Here is a 16,193-nt window from a genome sequence, read left to right on the forward strand (position 1 = left end):
CTTTACAGACATCAACTAATTGGTTCTTGGTAAAGCGTCGAGGAGTAGGGCTGAGGGAATGAGCTCACCAGTCTAGTGAACGGGGAGAACTAATAAGCAGAATATTTGAATGATGGTTTACTTGCTCTTGTGTGAAGAGGATTCAAACACCCAGGAGTTCTCCATCCCTGGGTCTCTATCTTATGCGTTTTCTGAGTTGAGGGAGTTGCAGAGAGGCAGGCAGTGCAAATTTGTTTTCATATGGACTCAAGCTAAATACAACTTTTGTAATAATAATAATAGCAAACACTTATAAAGCACTTACCAGGAGCCAGGCTATTCTAAGCACTTAACTGTATTAATTCATTTGCATAGTAAATACGTTGGGGGCGGGGGAGTAGTTCAAAGCCAAACACTAGTGACTTTTTAAAATTATCCGTCTCCTTCCTTCCTCCCCACTCTGAAAGTTGATTAAGAACTGTTGGCCAGGGGCTTCCCTGGTGGTGCAGTGGTTAAGAATCCACCTGCCAATGGAGGGGACACGGGTTCGAGCCCTGGTCCGGGAAGATCCCACATGCCGCGGAGCAACTACGCCCGTGCGCCACAACTGCTGAGCCTGTGCTCCAGAGCCCGTGAGCCACAACTACTGAGCCTGCGCGCCACAGCTACTGAAGCCCACCCTCCTAGAGGCCGTGTTCCGCAACAAGAGAAGCCATCGCAATGAGAAGCCTGCGCACCGCAACAGAGTAGCCTCCACTTGCCACAACTAGAGAAAAGCCCGAGCGCAGCAACAAAAACCCAATGCAGCCAAAAATAAATGAATAAATAAAATAGACACAACATTAAAGAAATTTTTAAAAGTTTTTAAAAAAAGAACTGTTGGTGCCTGAAAGAACTCTGAGCCAACTCTCCCTCGCTTGGGTGAGCTTGAAGCAGAAGTCCCGGGGGGCTGGATTTGGGAGCAGTTCCAGGAGTACTTGAACGATTCCAGATCTTGGTGGGTCAGACAGGCTCACCCTCTGCCTCCTCATTCTCTGAGCTGAAGTGTCGAGCCAGGCCCCATGCTAGGTGCTCAGGAAGAGGAGATATCTTGAAGGATGTAGCTGGTCATTAGGGTGAGTGTAGCCAACTCTCCAGGGACTGCTCTCTGCCTGTTACCAGAGCCAGCATCCATGTGCATCCCACCACTGTGATGTCTCTAAGCCTGATTGTCACCAGCGAACCAGTTTCCATAGCGACAGAGACACACTAGACCCTTGACATTCTCAAGAGAGACATCATAGCCTGTCATGAATCCATGGATTAGAGACTACCCTATAATTTCCCCCATAAAATGTAGTGAAGTATGGCTGAGAAATGTAATGAGGATGGCTAGTGAGGGCAAAGTCACCTTACTCTCAGCTTGCCAGGAGGTTTTCCTGAATCAGACTCACAGCCTGCAAGTCAGCACTGTGCACTATTTCATGTCAGATCAGGGTTGGTTGTTGCAGTGGAAACCACCTTATGGTAAACTTGAGAATGCCAAGTGTCTGCTGCTTTTCGAATGACAGAAAGCATAGAGGGACTGCGATTGAACGTGGTAGACTGAACACTCTCTCTCTCCACTACCACACATAAACAAGCGTAAAGGAAAAGAGGTGCCAGCCCATAAGGGCAAAGGAGAGGAGACCAAAGTGAATCAGTGATGTCTGAGACCAAAGTGCATCAGTGATGTCTGTGCAGCTTTGGAAGTTGAGAAGCTAACTGACTTGGCTTGATAGAGAAAGTAAAACCTAGAGATCCGCAGTGGAGAAGCCAATGAGAAATGGACAGACTCCTGCCATTGAACGACACATAGGCTCAGAAATCAGTGACATCTGAGGATAGAGTGTGGAGTAGGGCCAAAAACAGGAGAGTGATTCCTCACCCCTTTTCACCACAGAACTGTCTGCTTTACCCTGGCAGCATCTTGGAGAGAACTTTATTCTCCAGAGAGACTGAACCCAAGAAAAGCTGGCTTGGGAACATAGGTACAAAGTATGGGTGGAGATGAGGCAATATATTAAAAAATGGGGATTTTCTGAATGTTTGAAAGCCAGATGGGGGGCGCCTTGACCTTTTCCTCCTGTTGGCTCTAGGAATATTGGTAGCTGGGCAAAGAGTGACATGTGGGGGACTCCACTGAAAACTCCCATGGCGAGACCCACACATGCACACAGAGCTTCCAGTCAGCTTCTAAATGCCTCACTTGTAAATACGAGCCATCAGCCAAGCACTACAAGATTTTTAAGGAAGGCATCCAATACAAAAAAGCATTAGCCAAGGGAGGGTGGGAGGAAGACGCAAGAGGGAGGGGATATGGGGATATATGTATACATATAGCTGATTCACTTTGTTATACAGCAGAAACTAACACAACATTGTAAAGCAATTATACTCCAATAAAGATGTTAAAAAAAAAAGCATTAGCCAAAATAAAACAAATTGAAGAAGGTAAATGTATGCAGGGAGCAAAAGAAAATGTAAACACCACCACCATCAAAACTGATATCCTCAGAGAAATAAGGGAGGATTTTATACTCACAGAGCAAGGGGCCTTTTTTAAAAAATTGAGATATCAGGAATTCCCTGGAGGTCTAATGGTTAGGACTCGGTGCTTTCACTGCTGAGGGTGCAGGTTCAATCCCTGGTCAGGGAACTAAGATCCTGCAAGCCACATGGCATGGCCAAAAAATGAAAAAATTTGAGGTATAACTCACATACCATAAAATTCGCTCTTTCAAAATGAACAATTTAGTGGGGTTATTTTTAAAATTAATTTAATTATTTTCAGCTGAGTTGGGTCTTTGTTGCTGCGGGGGCTTTCTCTAGTTGCGGCGAGCGGGCTTCTCATTGCAGTGGCTTCTCTTGTTGCAGAGCACGAGCTCTAGGCACGCTGGCATCAGTAGTTGAGGCTCACGGGCTCTAGAGTGCAGGCTCAGTAGTTGTGGTGCATGGGCTTAGTTGCTCTGCAGCATGTGGGATCTTCTGGACCAGGGTTCAAACCCCTGTCCCCTGCATTGGCAGGTGGATTCTTTACCGCTGCACCACCAGGGAAGCCCTTTAGTGGTTTTTAGTATATTCACAAGGTTGTGCAACCATCATCACTATGTAATTCTAGTTACATCATCTGTTCAGTCTACTGCGTTCAAAAGGAAACCCCATACCCATAAGCAGTCACTCTTCATTCTTTCTCCCCAGACCCTGGCAACTACTAATCTACCCTCTGTCTCTATGCATTTATATTTTGGACATTTCCTAAGTGGAATCGTATAATATGTGGCCTTTGTGTCTGGCTTCTATCATTTAGCGTAATGTTTTCAAGATTCATCTGTGTTGCAGCATTATCAGTACTTCATTCCTTTTTCTGGTTGGATAATATTGCATGTATGGATATTTCACATTCATCCATTTATCACTTGATGGACATTTGGGTGACTTGCAGACAGTGAAAATGCAGAGAAGAAGAATGAACTCTTAGATATTTAAAATATATTCCATTTCCTTAAATGAAAATGATTACATACTTTCCAGATCGCAAGGATCCATTAGGTGCCCAGCACAATTAATGACAAAAGAGCCTCACAAAGACACATTTTAAAATTTCAAAATGTCAGGGATAAAGTGAAGATTCTACAAGTATCTGAAAGAAAAAAACAGGCTTTAGGATAACAGCAGACTTCTCAATAGAACTCTGGCAGCAAGTAGATAATGGAAAAATTCCTCCGAACATGAGGGAAGGTTTTTTTAATCTGAAATTATATTTTCAGTCAGTCTATCAATTAATTATGGAGATTAAATGAGGACGTTTTCAAACATGCACATTTTCAAGAAACTCACCTCTTTTTCAAAAGTAACTTGACAGTGTGCTCCACCTAAATGAGTAAGATGACGTGAAACCCAGGCAGAGGGACATACAGTAAGAATATTTACTACCCTAAGAAAAAGCTTGAAAGGACATGCACCAAAATGTTAATAGCAGTTAGTTAGAATTGGGAGGTGGGAAAGGAGATTATTTAAATTTTTTCCATGTGTTTTTCTCATTTTTCAATAACAGTGCTGTATTGTACCTAAATGACTATATTTGTTGGCAAATGCAGAGAGCCAAAGGCAGGAGAGAGGTACAAAGGACAGAGAGGAAGGATATGGCTCTCCGAGGGCCCTTTTAGCTCTCACCTCCGTTATCCCCCACTGTGGGTGCCCGTGTCTAACACATCTCATAGCCCCTGGGCCTACATGAGACCTGTGTCTGTCTGTCTGCCCTGCTAGGCTGAGAGCTTCCCCAGGGCAGAGCTGAGTCTTGTTCATCTCTTGTATCCCCAGTGCTAACAGAGAGCAGGCACAGAATCAAAGCTTGAGTGAATATGTAGAAAGAGAAAGGGAGGAGGAAAACAGAAAAATAGGAAAGAGAGAATTCCCACCAAACATAGACCATAAAGTGAATGAGACCTGGGAGTTGGGATGCAATCAAGGTTTTACAGACCTCCTGACCTGGAAATCAGAGAGGTTGATTAGAGATCAAAGAAGGCAATCAGCCCTGGGCATCCTCAGCCTGGGGCTAGTGGAGCCAACTCCTGGAGTAAGTAATCCCCTAAACATTAGCGTTGAAAGGGACCAGTGGTCCCATAGCCAAGGACTTTTTTTTTTAAACATCTTTATTAGAGTATAATTGCTTTACAATGTTGTGTTAGTTTCTGCTTTATAACAAAGTGAATCAGTTATACATATACATATGTTCCCATATCTCTTCCCTCTTGCGTCTCCTCCCTCCCACCCTCCCTATCCCACCCCCCTAGGTGGTCACAAAGCACCGAGCTGATCTCCCTGTGCCATGCAGCTGCTTCCCACTAGCTATCTATTTTCCATTTGGTAGTGTATATATGTCCATGCCACTCTCTCACTTCGTCACAGCTTAACCTTCCCCCTCCCCATATCCTCAAGTCCCCCTCCCCATATCCTCAAGTCTGTGCTCTAGTAGGTCTGTGTTTTATTCCCATCCTAGAGTTGAAAGGGACCAGTGGTCCCATAGCCAAGGACTTTTATCTTGCAGATCAGATTCAGAAGCTGAGTTCCAGTGAGTACCCTTGCATAAGTCCCTTGCTGCTCTGGGCCTCAGTTTCTTCCATTGAAAAGCAAAGTGGCAAAATGAAGTGGCTGAGTTGAGCTCTTGACCACCTGAGGCTCTTATAACATACATCCCAGGAGGCAGAGGACCAACTCACCTTGCTTAGGTGTGGAGGCTGCCTAAGGCACACACCTCCACGTGAGGGTAGAGGGTGGGGGGAAAGGCTCTACCTCCCAGCCAGTTCTTTTCATCTGTGGAGGCAGCTTCTGAAATGGATATGGTGCCGGACAGTTTGGGGCCAGCTCTTTCCCCGCAGGAGGCAGACACTGGCCTGGGACAGCAAGTGCAGACCCAGGCACCTACATCAGATTCACCTGCTTAGAAGTGAGTCAATCTTCAGGTTTCTGGGCTCCACCCCCAGGCCTGCAGAATCAGGGACCAGAGTTATGGGATGGATATTTGCATGTTAACAAGCACTCCAGCTGATTCTTGGGCACACTCTGATTTGAGATATGTTGGATTCAGGCGTCTGGGATTCGGGATGGGAGGTTCAGTGCTCATAATCGAAATAGCTACCATTTATCCAGTACCTACTCCATGTGGGCACTTTTTGACATCTCTCATCTTCACAACCACCACCCTGCAAAGTAGGTATTATTACTCTAATTGTACAGAAGAGAAAACTGAGACCCAGAACAATTAACTTGCCAGACATCACACAGCTAATGAGACAAAGAGCCAAAATTTTACCCGGGGTCCTTCTTTACTCTCACACTACGCAACTCTCGCTCCTTGCTTAGGCCAACAGCTGCTGCTTGCGAGCCTCCAGTGTTGGAGGTGACCTGCACTGAGAGGGGGATGGGTTCGTGTACAGGTGGGGCTGCCGTGGGACAGCAGGACAGAGGGTGTAGAGGAGCCCCCTGCCCGTCTCTGCTTTTCCCTTTCCCTCTACTTCTCAGGCTTTCTCAGGCTCCCAAGAACATTTTGATGGGGCCTGAAGCCATCCATGACCTCTGTCTTCCCTTCTTTCCAGCCTCCTATTGTCTCACTAATTAAAGACACCTCAAATAATTCCCCCTGCTGTGAGCCACTGGTGGTGTGCCAGCATCCCACTAGGGAAAGCAGCAGTAAGCACCTGGTACCCTGGCACTGAGGAGACACCTGGGCACTGGCAGAGGCCGGCTGGGGAAGGAGGCAGAGCAGGGGAGAGAGGAAGTAGCCCAGGGACAGGACTGGAAAGGCAGTGGTAATTAAGCCCCGCAGCTGGAAGGAGAGGGTTCTGGAAGGAGCCAGTGCCCCACCTCTGGGCAGGCCCACACCTTAGCTAGAACTGCTCAGTCCCCATTCTGAGCGAGAGTCCCCACAGCTCCATCACCTGCTCCTGTATTTGACAGCACTTCCCCCAGGATGCTTTCAGTGGTGACTCACCTGAAAACCCCCCACCTCAGAGCCTTTGCCCTGCTGTCCCCTCTGCCTTACAGTGACCGACCATTTGGTTTGCTTGGGACTGAGGGCTTTTGGAGATTCAGGACTTCAGAGTTAAAGCTGGGAAATGGGGACAAACTGATCATCGTATTCTGCCACCTCCCTCCTCATTCAGGTCTCAGGACAGGTCCCTCCTCAGAGAGGCCTTCCCGGCCACCCAGGGTACAGCAGCACCAAGTCACTATCCTATACGTTTAGTTCCTGAATTCGTTTTTTATTGCTGCTGTAACAAATCACCAAAAATTTGGCGGCTTAAAACAACACGTATTTGTTGTCTCAGCTCTGTAGGTCAGAAGTCCATCTGGGATGGCTCTCCTGGTCTCTCGGCCCCAGGTTCCAAAAGGCCAAAATCAAGGTGTCAGCTAGGCTGGACGCTTCATCTGGAGGCCCTAGGGAGAATCCACTTCCAAGCTCATGAGGGTGGCAGGTAGAACCCAGTTCCTTGCGGTTGTAGGACCGAGGCCCTGCTTCCTCGCTGGCTGTCAGCTCCCAGAGGCCTCTCTTCAGTCCTTGTGCGTAGCCCCTGTATCTCAGAAGCAGCCACAGGTCGCCAAATCCTGCATGCTTGGACTCCCTTTCTGCTTCCAGCTGGACAAAGCCCTCTGTGTTTAAGAACTCATGTGATTAGATGTGCCCCACCCAGGTAATCCGGGACACTCCCCCTTAAAGCCCACAACCTTAGTTACATCTGCACTGTCCCTTTTGCTATGTAAGGTAACAGATTCAACAGATTCCAGGGATTAGTGTGTGAAGGTCATTGGAGGGCCCTTGTGCTTACCATGTTTCTTCAGAACCCTGTCACTATCGGGTGTTTTATTTACCTACATATTTATTCTCCATTTATTGTCTATCCATCTCCTCCCCATGTAAGCTCCACGAGAGAGGGGGTGGTATGTGTACTGTTCACTGCAGTGTCCCTCGTCCTTTTTTAGTGCTTGGCACATTGGCGTTTGTTGAATGAATGTTATAATGACTATTGGATATGGCAACTTCTGGCAAATCCAAAGAGGCTTCTTAGAGCCCACCCCTCAGCTGGGCAGCTGGCAGGAGGTCAGGCAGGGAGACACCTGCAGCTACAGTGGGCCCTCCTGGCAGCTGGGCTGGAAGCCCGTAGCACTGCTGGCTTCAGACCAGCTGCACCTTCTGTGCAGCTGCTTCCCCAGCCCAGCCTCTCTGCCAGGGTTCCCCCTCCGCCTACCCAGAACCCCCAGACCCTCAGTCTGTCCCTGCCTGAGGATCCCAAAGGGCAGAAGCCTGAGGCTAGGTGGCTGCCCTGAGGGGTGGTGAAGAGGTGGAGGACCAGTGCAGGAGGAGGCAGGGACGGCTTGCCTCAGCTGGGTTCAAAGCCAATCCACCTGGGACTTCAGACAATTAATTTCCCCAGTCTGCAAAACGATGAGCTTCTGAGGGAAGACAGTTAGCCCACTGCAAATTGTAATTGTCATCTTACTCCTGACTTTAATTTGGACTAATGGAGGGCTAAGTGATTCTGGCCCCCTCCCCCTGCCGCCGTCCCATGGCCCTGGGCCCTCACCTGCCAGTGGGCATTTAACCCTTGGCTGCCAACCTTGCACCAGAGACTGAGGGACGTTTGGTGGCTGGTACAGGCCGGGGTTGGGCTGAGCCGGTGCTGGCAGGAGGGAGAAGGAAAGAGAGTGCCTCGGGCCCACAGGGGAGCTGCCTGTTTACAAGGCTCCTAGGCAATCCAAGTTGCATTGATGGAATTGACTACTGACTCGCTCCTCTGTCACAGCCCGTTACCTCTGGCTGCGCAGTCTCTGGGGACCCATCCTCCAGGAGCATCTGCCTCCCTTGGGCAGGGGCGTTTCTGCGTGGCCTTGCTCTTCCGCACCCCCTCACAGCCCTCGCTGTGGTGACGCCGTGATTCTCTGCAGCTGGGAGAGGATCCAGTGCCCACACCACCTGCCATTCCTGGGGTCGGTGCGAGTGCCTTTGCATCATTTAGTTCAGCCCCGCTCCTAAACAAACTAAGGCCTGGAGAAGGAAGGGACTTGCTCAAGGTCACACAGGGGTCCGGCCTCAGGAGGAACACGCAGCCCATCATGCTTCTTATTGCTTACTTGTCTCTCCTCTCCTTGGGTGCTTCTTTGCTCTCTTGCCCATGGCTTACCCCCAGCACAATGCCTGGCATCCTCCCAGAGGCAGGAAATGAGGCGCATGCAGAGTCCTGAGTCTACCAAGCCCCTCCCTCGACTTAGCCTCACACATTAGGCTGGTTTGATTCACTCGTTCACACATTCCTTCATTCCTCCATCGCTGCCACTGTGTGCTGGGAACCATGCTTCGTGCTGGGATCCAAAGACAAGACCCATCCCTGCCCTCCAGGACTGCACAGCCTTGTGGTTGTCCTGTGTGGAGCTGTGCAGCCCTGGGTCCCAGCCTCCAGCAGGTCACTCTTCAGTGAGAACTGACTAGTCCTGAGCAGCAGCAGGTGAGGGAATAGCTGCCGGCTCCTGGCCGCTGCTTCTGGCTGTGGAGCGACCCTGAGCTCAGCCATGTCATCTAGCTGCTGCTGCTTGAGGAGCTAGGTTTGGAACCAGGAATTCAGGGTCCTCATCCTGGCTTTGCCACTGGCTCTCTCTGTGACCGTCCACAAATCCGCTCCTCCTTCCTGAAGCCAGGGCCTTGGCTCTGGTGCCTCCACCGCCGCCTTTGGTGACTGGCAGGAGCTCACCCTGCTCCATGCTGGTGGAAGGCTCCCTTCTGGTCGGGGGCAGCCTGGGTTAGGGCTGCCACCACCAACCGGTAACCTGAGTCTGTGAGCCTCCTGTTCCTTGTAGGTAAAGCAGGGCAGATGGTATGAGGCCGGCAGGTGAAGGTTTGCATGTCAGCAGGCAGGCATGGAGCACCTCGCATGACCCCTGGAACAAAGCCTGCGGTGCTGCACGAGAGGGCATCTTTGGTGTGCCCTGGTGGGTGCCACCTCATCTGAGTGCCATCCTTTAGTTTGGTGGGAGCACTAACTGGAGGCTCTTGGGGAGGTGGAAAGAGCAAGGAAGTGGGAATCAGGAGGGGAAGGGATTTCCTCTCAGAGCCTCAGCTTCCAGGCCATTGGGTCACGTCCTCTCCCAGGCTTCCACTGTTAACAGGAGGGTCAGCAGCTGAGATTTATCCCCCAGTGAGGGCAGCCTTGGGAGACACCGCAGCTTTATCTGGGTTCCACCCAGGCCCCTCCATCACCACCTCCTGAGGGAGACACAGACAGCAGCCCTCTCCAGCATTCTCTCTGCATCTTCCCCATTGCCTGCCCCCTCCCCCTCCTCCCCTCCCCTCCTCCTCCTCCCCTCCCCTCCTGCTCCTCCCCTCCCCTCCCCCTCCCTTCTCCCCCCCACCCACCACCAACCAGCTCCAGCCCTGTGTTGTTTCCCCACTGCTCCTCTTGGCTTTAGCTGGGCCACCTGCCTGAGTTCCTCCTCTCCCTCCCCCACCTGTGTCTGCCTCCACCTGCTGCCAGATCTCCCTCCTCAGCCTGACCTGAGGGAAAGGCATGAAAGGTTGGGTCCACAGCCTCAGGACCCCTTCCCCTTGGAGGGCGCTTAGAGCTCATCCCCATAGGCCTGTCTCTTGTCACTAAAGAAGAGAAGCCAGATGCTCCAGTGTGGCTGGCTCCTCATGGCAGGACATTCCTACCACAGCCCCTGCTGCTGCAGCTTGACCCATTTCCCTCAGGTGCCTGGGAACCATCTTTGATGTATAGGGCTGCACAGATGCGAGAAGAGGGGTGCATTGACCCCAGCGTTCCCTTCCCCTTGCGATGCATACCTGGTCCTTCACTTTCTGCTCAGACATCTCCCGCTCGCCTGCTGATGGGGTTGACAGAAATGCAGCCTGCTCCGGGCTGGGGGTAGGGAGGGTTCTCCCCCTCCCAGAAGTCATCACACTAACCCTCACTGGGACCTCCATCAGTGCTTACCAAAGACCACCTCCAGAGTGTGTTAAGCAGGCAGGTTCCTGGGTCTCACCTCCAGAGAATCCAATTCCAGAAGTCTGGGTGGAGTCCAGGAATCTGCAGGATTAACAAGCACCCTGTATGGTTATTCTGAACCTAATTCTGGTTTAAGGGGACCATGGACCACCCTCTGTGAAAGGTTGTTTGATCTGGATGTGACAAGAAGAGCTCTGTCCCCTGCTCTTTAATTAAGGCCTTGAAGTTCAGGGTCCGAGAGAGAAGCTATCAGCCCCCAGCTGGACTTGGTCAGAGTCCTGGAGCACTGGCTAACTAGGTCTTCAGGTTGCTGTCAGCACCCTCTTCCTACCTTGGTCCCCCTGGTAATCCTGATCTTCGTCCCTACTCCTGCCCAGGCCTGGGGAGGTGGAAGCCTCAGGAGAGGAGAGGGGCTGGTTGTGGGCAGCAGCTGGGAGCCCGAGCCGGCTCTGTAGGAAGGATGTTTACTTCCCCAGGGATTAGGCAATGCCATGATGCTCCTGGGTAAAGATTTTAAGGCCTCGCCCACCTTCTTTAGACACACTTCATGAGCAGAGCACTTTGAATTCCTCACTTGGGCTCCGCTGGTCACAGCCCCAGGCTCCACACCCTGGTGGCGTGGGGGCTTTGGCGCAGCACCCCGTGTCCCAGATCCGAGCCTGGAGGGTGGTGATGTCTGCCGTAAGGCACAAGCACATCGAGTCACCCTAGGAGGTCAGGAGCATCACTGCTGCACTTCCTCCCCTTAGCCCACTGCTGCTGCTTGCCCCTCACAAAGACTCAGGTGAGGAACCAGGCGCGCTGAGATTGGGTAACTCATGCTGTGGGTCATAGAGCTTTGGGGAGCACTCAGAAGTCATCTGCCCTAATCCCTTCATTTTACACTTGGGAAAACCAAGGTGCCAAGGGGTAATAGTTTCCCAGATTCTCATGGAGGGCCAGTGGAAAAGCTGAGTATGCAGCTAATAAGTGATGAGGCTAGGAGAGTGTTCAGTCAGTCCTGGCTCCCAGGAATGGGAAGGGGGAGCCTTGAGTAAGTGGTGGAGGTGGGATTGAACCTACATCTTTCTGATCCACAGTCTGTGCTAGTGTTGTTCGATAGAAATATAATGTAAACCACACTTTAACATATGGAGTAGCCACATTAAAAAAGTAAAAAGAAACAGGTGAAGTTAATAACATATTATTTAACCCAATATATCCCCCCAGATTATCATTTCAAAATGTAATCAGCATAACAAAGTTATTAATGAGATATTTTGCATTCTTTTTGCACATTAAATCTGTACAAGCTGGTGTGCATTTACACGTACAGCACTTCTCAGTTTGGACTAGCCACATTTCAAATGTTCAGTGGCTACATATGGGGCTGCCATGTTGGACAGTGCAGGCCTATGTTCTCACTGCTCCTTTCTGCTGAGTCACAGAGTGGCTCGGCATAGAAATCAGAGCCATCTCCCTGGCCTCTGCTGCCCCTGACTTCCTACTGTTCCGGGGGGGCAGTCCTCCTCTTCCTCTGGGCTCTTTCAGGATCGTGCCCTTCCCTTCCCTCTCACCTGCCCATCTTCCAGTCCACCTCTCTCACTCCATAGCTCTCTCCTGGAGGACTTGTTGTCAGACAAGAAACCTTTAAATAGTTGAGACAAAGGTGACAAATGTTCCTCATTTACATTCAGGTTCTATCTGGCTTTTGGGGCCCTGTTGAATGGCACCTCTATCAAAACATCGCATTTGGAAATGTCAGTGTGGCTTTTGATAAGTCATCAGTCACTGTGATGGCGACTGACAGAGAACAGTGTGGTGGTATCTAATAAGCCTCGGGTGGGCTCTTTTGCAATTGCCTAGTATTTCGTTTATTTAATGGGCCATGAAATCTCTCTGAAGGAAACTATTAACCCCGCCACACCAGGCTCCTCAAGGCCTTCCTTTCCTCTTAACTTTCCAGCCTCTGTTTCTGCCTTCTTGCTCCTTGGCTACCTGGAGTCAGAATCTTGCCGTCGCCACAGGTTTCCTGGCACCTTCTCCCACTCCAACAGGAGGCAAGCCGGCTGCGCTCCAGGCACCAGTACAGGAGCCGGCAAAGCTGCTCGGCTGCTGCAGGGCTCTGGCTCTGAATCCAGGTGCGGCGTTTGCCTGTGAAGCTCACCTGGACCTGAAACAGTTCCCATGTGCAAGGAACACCAGCCTTCTTCACAGCCACTGTTCATTCCTGGGTGTGATTGCGGGTCCTCCCTCCCTTTACCCCTCTCTCCTTCCTGCCCTCCCCCAGCTCCTCCAGAGTCCCCAGCAGACTGTGTTTCTCCCCAGCTGCGCACTAACCCAGGTGCTTACGATCCCGATTTTCTCTCAATTTCAATGGAAACAAGAGTAGATTTCTGAAAAGGAGCACTAAAAAGAGAAACAATAACACATGCAAAAAACAAAAACAAAAACCCAAAAAGCATAGAAGTCCCAAGATTTTCCAGATCACATATTTCTGATCAAAAATAAAGGTACTTAAATCTCTGAGATGGGCTGGTTCAATCCAAGCAGCCTGTCCCCGGCTCCTTCCCCTCACTTCACCCTTGTGTCTGGACTCCCCTCTTTTCTCACGGTGGAGGGCTTCCTCCCCCTCCCCACATTTCCTTCCCATGCTTTTAGGGTTGAGACTTTGGCCAAGTAGTGCAAGTAACCAAACGTGGTGGCATAGAAATAGGGGTGGGCTGAAGCCCCCTGGGTTGTTTATTGCTGTGCTAAGAGAGCCGTTCCCCACCGGTCCCTGGAGACTGTGACGCCTGCTCAGAGGCTTGCCTTGTGAACCTGAACCCCAGTGTGGAATCCTCTGACCCGCATCCAGACACGTGGGAGGAAAGGCTGTCCAGACCTTCCTCCATCCATTCCCTCTGTCTTTGTCGTTGGTGAAGAAGCATCACGCACACGCACATGCATACACACAATCTTTCAGTGTGAGCCTTTCTCCATTCCTGTTCCCTCTGGATGCTATGTTATGATTTCTGCAGAAGACGGTATCTTGTGAAGAAAAGAGAGCTCGTTCTCGAGCTGGACCAACCTGGCTCCAGTTTCAGCTCTGTGCAGCTTCTTGCCTGGCTCTGGGCCGGTGAGTCACCTCGGAGCCTCAGTGTCCTCATCTGTGAAAAGAGTCGAGGCCTCCAGCCTCACAGAGCTGGCCCTAACACTGCCAGTGCTCACGATGGTTAATTCCCCTCCTCCTCCCCTTCCCATCCGCCTCCTCTTCCGGTGCAGGTGCAAGGTAGAGAAGGTTCTGGGGTGATTGGCAGAAGGCCCTCTGCCCTGACCCCGTGGCTTGAAATAGACAAGCGCAGAATCCAAATGGGATGAGCACATCAGCCTTGTCATTGTCGCCTGCCACTCATCCAGTCTAGACACAGGGTTAGGCCTTCTCCAGCAAGACCCAAGCTAGCCACCTTTTACAGATGGGGTGGGTCTGCCCCCTTTACAGGAAGCCTCCTGTTAAGGACAACCCCACTGCCAGCCATGGGCCATCACACCATTTGTCCTTTTACCCCAACTGGCATTTGTTGAGCGCCAACCATGTACCAACCCCTGTGTGAGGCAAAGGGGAAGCCAGGCTAGAGCAGGCCCAGCCCCTGCTCTGGAGAAACTCAGGCTAGGGAGGCAGACACTCCATGGCTCCTGCTAAACTAGGGTAGGTTCTGGAGGAGCAAGAAGAGGGAGGGCAGGGATTGTCACCGAGGAGGTGACAGTTAAGCTGGCACTGGAGGATAATTAAGAGCTCCCCAAGCAGAGGGTGGAAGGGCATTGCAGAACAAGTTCAAAGGCCTTGCAAGCACAAAAGAGATAACAGTTCAGGGAAAAGAGAAGAGGAGGGGAGGCCCTGGAGAGGTGGGTGGGGATGGATTGGGGGGGGCTGCTGCTAAAGCAGCCAAGGGGTCTGTCCTTTGGTCAAGGAGAGCCACTGGCCTCCCTCATCACAGGAGAGAGATGGAGAGGAGAGGCTGCACGATACAGATGGAAAACCTAGATGGCACTTTGGGGAAGTCAGGAAAGAGCACTGTACAGAGGAGAAGGGGCCTTCTGGCGACTCATGAAGGATTGGGAGATTCGGGTCAGTGTGGGCAGACGTGGCTTCTGAGTGCCATTCACGTGTTACCAAGAAGCCATTCTCCCCTGGGGCCCCTCTTCTCTGATATTGCAGTAGTGCAGCAGGAGGGTGTAGATGTGCACATCCCTATCCATGCCTGCTGTGAAAAAGAACTCATTTATTGAGCTCCTGCTGTGTGCCAGCACTATGCCAGATTCTTTGTCAGTATTGCCTCATTGAATCCTCAAGATAACCCTTGAGGTGTTATTCCCATTTTACAGATATAGGAACTGACTCTCAGAGAGGTTAAGTAATTTGTTCAAGGTCACACAGCTAGTTAGAAGCAGAAGTAGGATTTGAACTCAAGTCTTTCCCATTCTAAAGACTTTGTTCTCTCCACTCTGCTGTGTAGAGCACTGGGCTCCCAGCTTCCTGAACCTAATCTCCTTCTAGCCTCTGGGGTTCTGGAGGGATTTATATGACATTGATGCTGCCTTCATCATTAGAAGGCTGTCACTGGGGTGACAGAGAACAGCAGATATGGAGCTGTCACAACGGGAAAAATGAGGTGACGAGGAAGACACTTCATCACTGCACCTAGATTAGAGGCAGCCACAGCTCCGCCTGGCAAAAGACTCCCTGTCAATAGTTCTGCTTCAGCTGTGTCCCCAGACTTGTCCTAGCCCCCGCCTCTTCAAGCAGGTAGAATCCAGGCCTCAAAATCCACTGCTGTTTCTAAAAGATGAAGAGACCTTTATGGAAAGGGGCCAACCCATCATCTTTAGAACTGACCAAGGAATCAGTAGAGCAGTGCTCCTTAGCATTTGGGGATCATAGACCCCACTGAGGATCTGATACAAGCTATGGACCTTCTCTCCAGAAAAACACACCCATACGCTCACACTCACACGTGCACACAAACACACAATTTCAGGTATTTTCCAGACTCTTCAGTCCATCTTTGGACTCGAGATTAAGTAGGCTTTTTCTCTCTGGAGTTGCTGGGGGAATATGTTTATGATAAGCACAGTTGCTGACTGTGTTTACCCTTCTGACCCTTTCCTTGTCCTGCAGCTCCTGGAGGAAACAAAGGAAATGTATCAATAACTCAGATCCAGTCATTGCTTTTCAAGAATGTCTTTGGAGAGGTTGAAGCCACAGGCCACAGGAGAGCTTTGGCTTCTCTGTATTTAAATTGCTCAGAGTCCTTCATGTGTATCAGGGCTGGGTGGGCTGCCTGGACACTGAGGAGTGGGCTCTGTGTCTAAAAATCTGCCAGGATGCTGGCTCCCGGAACCCTGGGAGCTCTTCCTTGCACTGGATTCACTGGAGAATGCTTTGGAGGAGAAAGCCCATTGCTGCAAGGCCCTGAGGTCCTCCGCCTCCTCTGGAAGTTCCTGTCCCTCCCTGGAGGGAAGCACGTGCACTCTTAATAGAGCTGCCTAATCACTTGTTTAAACTAGACATTTGGTGCGTAATGACTCCTGGCTGGGATCAGAAAAAGCCATCAGCCATCTTCTGCAGGGACCAGACCTGCCGGACGCGGTTCCATTGGCTGGAGGAGCAGGGGCTCATTCTCCCTAAGGCAGTGCCCACTGTGTGCGAGCCCAGAGATGGGCGAACTTCTTAAGGTTGGG

At 50.8% G+C, this 16,193-nt stretch overlaps 1 protein-coding gene across 9 annotated transcripts in view; it reads left to right on the forward strand.

Moving 5' to 3' along the window:
• LRRN2 (leucine rich repeat neuronal 2) overlaps window positions 1-16,193 on the forward strand; it is a 64,336-nt gene that overhangs the window by 25,864 nt on the left and 22,279 nt on the right. Inside the window, exon 2 of one of the 9 annotated variants that reach the window (XR_010840557.1) lies at window positions 12,439-13,063. The exons of 7 other annotated variants lie outside the window; for them this stretch is intronic. The gene's annotated coding sequence lies outside the window, so the exon portion shown is untranslated. Of the gene's footprint in view, window positions 1-446; window positions 831-12,438; window positions 13,064-16,193 lie in introns of those variants that run through there. One more of the 9 variants, XR_010840556.1, reaches the window with a different exon arrangement.

Source organism: Kogia breviceps, chromosome 1 (genome assembly GCF_026419965.1).
Source record: "Kogia breviceps isolate mKogBre1 chromosome 1, mKogBre1 haplotype 1, whole genome shotgun sequence".
Taxonomy (NCBI): Eukaryota; Metazoa; Chordata; class Mammalia; order Artiodactyla; family Physeteridae; genus Kogia; species Kogia breviceps.